We start from the raw sequence: 5,054 nt of genomic DNA on the forward strand, positions 1-5,054 counted from the left end.
ATTCAGAAACTTTAAAATAAACAGCTGCACAAGCAGATTCAGCCTGTTTTCGCAAGTAACTTAGTATTTGAGACTCTTAAATCATAGAATTGGTTAATTAACTATAAGTAATAATTGTAGATCCTGAATTAAGATTTCCAAATTAGTATAGTTAAAAGTCATAGCTAAAATAATGAATTTACTACGAATTTTTGAAGTCAGGATGTATCAAATTGAAATAACAGGACAAATTTTACAAACGACATATTTTATTATAATTGCAGGCCGAATTTGGAAAAACACAAAGAATAATAATTGTAGATAATTCCATTATCTTTCCAGAGAGTGTAAAATCATTATTATACGATGAACTATTTAAAAGATACGAATTTAACAAGAACTTAGCTTATTTCTAAACGGATTTGACAACACAATTCACAACATATCATGCATATAACTCACTAATAATCCTTCAAATAACTATGTACAAATCTGAAAATTTTGTAGAACAACTCAAAATACCAAGACTCAAATTTAAAACCACCATAAACTATTTTAACTTAAACATATATTAACCGGGTCAAGCCATAATCACTTAACAAACCAAAACTCAAGTTATACACTACTACACCATTGTTATAAATCTAAAAACCCGGAAATCATCTGTACCAACTGAAATTTCAGATTTTATAAAATCAAGAATAGTAGTTTTCATTTAGAAATTCAATCCGCCTAAGAATATAATCGAAATTCAACCAAGTATTGACTTACACAACTCGAAACTACACAAAATCAATTAGCAAGTTCATAACTATAATTAACAAGCAAAAATCAACCTAAACCAAATAATAATTTATGCCGCCGGCTTGCCGGAGTTCATTGCCGGCGGTAGCAGGCCCGATGAGAGCCCAACAATGGGTTTCTCTGTACCAAGGCTCCACCCCTTCCTCCTTTAACCTTTAATCATCACTCATATCTCCATTAACATCTAATTCCACGATAAATCACAAGACCCATTTCGAATTTATATATATATATATATACGAATATCCTTACATGCAGCTATCAAAATGACTGTGAATAGATTTTGAAGAGGATGGGTAGTTAATTTATGCAAGAAAATGGAGAAAAGTGAGGATTGGGCGGTGGTGGAATTCTTGGCCGAGAGAAAATGAGAGAGAGAGTAGAGGGATGGAGATGAATCGAGAGATGAGATGAAGAACATGAGAGGGATTGATGTTAATTTGTAAAAATAAAAATAAACTGAATTGTTAAAAACTGCCACGCTTTAGAAAATAGGACACGTACCCCTTTTTAGGGCCCGATCCCGGATTGATTTGCAAAATAACGAACAAATGCACGAGCAACCATACACTGGAAAAATACCAAAATAATTTAAAAATCCTAAAATAATTAATTACATATAAAATAAATTTTCATAATTTTTGAATCATTTTTGAAATTAATAAAAATACCCCACTTTAATTCACACAGAAAATCATTTAAAAAGCAATAATTGCCAAAATATTATTTTCTAAATTTTCTAAATCTTTATAATTATTTAATGAAATTATAACGCCATAAAAATAATTTTATGGAAAATACACAATTTTATAGAAATTAAACTGTACAACAACCCCTAATAAATAAGATTTAATAACACAGCTCGAAAAACAGATAAAAATAAAATACAGAAATCATCATATAATCAAATAAACATGATTTCACACATATCTTAACTTCACAAAATATGTCCCTCACATAATTCACATTATTCTCATTTAACGACTGATTAAATATTTTTATAATAATAATAAACAGATTTTGAAAAGTCCTGGTCATTACAATCTACCCTCCTTAAACGGATTATGTCCTCAGAATCACAAAAAGAAGGAGGACGCACAATCTATCTAATCTATAGAACAAATATACTCACAGACAGACCATCTACCTTATCATAAAACACACACCATATTCAATTAAAGCCAACAATGATATTTAGATGCTCATATAATAAAGATTTGGGATATTATATTGATGGACTATTCTCAGCCTAAGATCAATGATATTCAGTCCAGCATTATCAGAACAGCCATCCCGGCTAACACTTTTGAGATCAAGCCGAGCACAATTCAGATGATACAGAATTCAGTTCAATTTGGGGGTTCTCCTAGAGAAGATCCCAACATGCACATCAGGGATTTCATCGACATCTGCGACACTTTCAAGTTCAATGGCGTGACTAAAAATGCTATCAGGTTGAGGCTTTTCCCATTCTCTCTGAGGGATAAGGCTACGTGTTGGTTACATTCTCTACCAGCAGCCTCTATTACTACTTAGGAGGATCTTGCTTAAAAGTTTCTCACCAAGTTTTTCCCTATGGCAAAGACGGCTGTAATCAGGAATGCTCTTACTCAGTTTGCGCGGCAAACTGGTGAATCGCTGTGTGAGGCTTGGGATCGCTACAAGGAGATGCTTAGAAAGTGCCCACACCATGGCATGCCTAATTGGATGATTATAAACTGTTTCTATAATGGTTTAGGCGCACAGTCTAGACCTATGCTCGATGCAGCGTCTGGTGGAGCCTTATGGGCCAAAATCTATAATGAAGCTTATGAGTTGATTGAGCTAATGACAGCTAATAAATACCAGAATCCAACACAAATAATGTTGCAAGGCAAGGTAGTAGGAATTCTGGAAGTGGATACAGCTACTGCTATAGCTGCTCAACTTTAAGCTTTGACGATGAAAATGGATTCTTTGGCTAATTATGGAGTTAATCAGATTACTAGTGTTTCTGAGCTTTGTACAGGGGCACATGAGACTGAGCAGTGTGCTATTTCTAGTGAATCAGCTTAGTCTGTGAGCAACTTTCAGATATCACAGCAGCAAGCTCCAACCACTTATCATACCAACAACCGCAATCATCCTAACTTTAGCTGGAGCAACAATCAAAATGTAGTGTAACAATCTTATCAGCTATATATAGAAAATCAGTATAAGCCTCCTGGTTTTCAACAACCGCAATATGCACCAAGGCAAAAACTTTAACTTTAGCAGTTACCTCAAGCTAATGAAAAATCTGAATTGGAGGAGTTGAGGCTCATGTGCAAGAGCCAAGCTGTTTCTATCAAGACCTTGGAGAATCAAATTGGGCAGATTACTAATGCCTTGCTGAATCATCAACCGGTCATACTTCCTAGTGACACTAAAGTACCAGGAAAGAAGGAAGCTAAGGACCAGGTTAAGGCAATTACATTGAGGTCTGGAAAGGTTGTGAATCCTGAAAAAGATAAAGTTCCAGAATCTGAAGTTATGGCTGAAGAACAGGAGCCGAAGGAAGCAGAAGTGGAACCAAGGAAAACAGCTGTTGTCAACACTCCTCCTGAGGGTAATACAGGGGAAAAACAGGTCTATCCTCCACCTCCTTTTCCTAATAGGCTACAGAAGCAAAAGCTGGATAAGCAATTTGCTAAGTTCTTGGAAGTTTTCAAGAAACTTCACATCAACATACCTTTCGCTGAAGCTCTTGAACAAATTCCAAGTTATGCGAAGTTCATGAAAGGGATTCTCTCTCGGAAAGTGAAGCTCGATGACTTAGATACCGTTGCTCTAATGGAGGAATGTAGTGTTGTGTTGCAACAGAAGTTGCCTTTGAAGCTTAAAGATCCTGTAAGCTTCAATATTCCTTGCACCATTGGAAAAGTGTCATTCGAAAAATGCTTATGTGACTTGGGAGCTAGCATCAACTTGATGCCTTTATCTATCTTCAAGAAGTTAGGTCTACCTGATCCAAAGCCTACATATATGTCCTTGCAATTGGCCGATCGTTCTATTATATATCCACGAGGCATTGTGGAAGATGTATTGGTCAAGGTGGACAAACTTCTCTACCCTGCAGACTTTGTTATTCTTGATTTTGAGGAAGATAAGAAGATTCCCATTATCTTGGGAAGACCTTTCTTAACTAATGACCGAACCTTGATTGATGTGCAGAAGGGTGAACTTACTATGTGAGTTCAGGATCAGGATGTCACCTTCAATGTTTTTAATGCCATGAAATTCCCTACTGATGAAGAGGAGTGCTTTAAGGTAAAGTTTGGAGAATCTGTGGTTACTTCCGAATTGGATCATGTGCTAAAATCAGAAGCCTTAGAAAAAGCTTTATTGGGGGATTCTGATAGTGAAGATGATGAAAGGGACAAGTAGTTACAATATTTGAATGCTTCTCCTTGGAAGCGAAGATTGGAAATGCCTTTTGAATCTCTTGGATTGGAGGAGCTGAAAAGTTCTCCAATGCGCCTCAAGCCATCTATTGAGGAAGCTCGTACTCTTGAGCTTAAGCCTTTGCCTGGACATTTGAAGTATGCGTTTTTAGGTGATTGTTAGGAATATGTTGTGTACTTGATGATAAGCTAAACAAAACACCTTAGTGGATTTAACTTAGTGAATTTTGTAGCACCTGACAGATGATCAAATATAGTCCCGACGGATGATTAAATATAGTCCCGACGGATGACTAATTGATATCCACCGGGTGAGTAGCTTATGTAACAATAAGTATTGTAGCACATTTCTGCAAATAACTTTGTATAGATTCTGTAGTAGCTTATGAATCATGTAGACTACTAGTAGATGTGCATAATAGGTTGATTAAATGTAAATATAAGATGTCTTGTAATTCTGCATAAATGAAATAGAGTCAAGTGATAAATGGCTACCCGACGGATGATCAACAAAGCTACCCGACGGATGATCAACAAGGCTACCCGACGGATAACAAGCCTGTACCCGACGGATGATCAATTTAAATATCTATTGACAGTGACAACACAGTCACATGCGTCGAGTGTTTGCAAAAGGAATGTGGTAGCCTGCTTAGCTGGGTTTTTGAGAACAAAGAAGCATTACCATTTTCATGCTATTATGAAGATAAAGATGCTGGAATAGAGTAGTGAAGCAGCATGGAGTTAGACTTGATAGGTTTTGTTTTACTGTCTTGTCTTATTATCATGTAAAATTGGTGATGTATAAACCACGTGTAGCTAGTAGAACAAACTAACTAAACAAACACA

General features: G+C 36.0%; 1 non-coding gene across 1 annotated transcript; it reads right to left on the reverse strand.

Moving 5' to 3' along the window:
- Positions 1–2,373: 2,373 nt before the first annotated feature.
- Positions 2,374–2,480, reverse strand: LOC141699328 (small nucleolar RNA R71). Its single transcript, XR_012565799.1, has one exon. It is a non-coding gene; the product is annotated as a small nucleolar RNA R71 (small nucleolar RNA).
- Positions 2,481–5,054: the final 2,574 nt, after the last annotated feature.

The sequence above is a fragment of the Apium graveolens genome, chromosome 11 (genome assembly GCF_009905375.1).
Source record: "Apium graveolens cultivar Ventura chromosome 11, ASM990537v1, whole genome shotgun sequence".
Classification (NCBI taxonomy): domain Eukaryota; kingdom Viridiplantae; phylum Streptophyta; class Magnoliopsida; order Apiales; family Apiaceae; genus Apium; species Apium graveolens.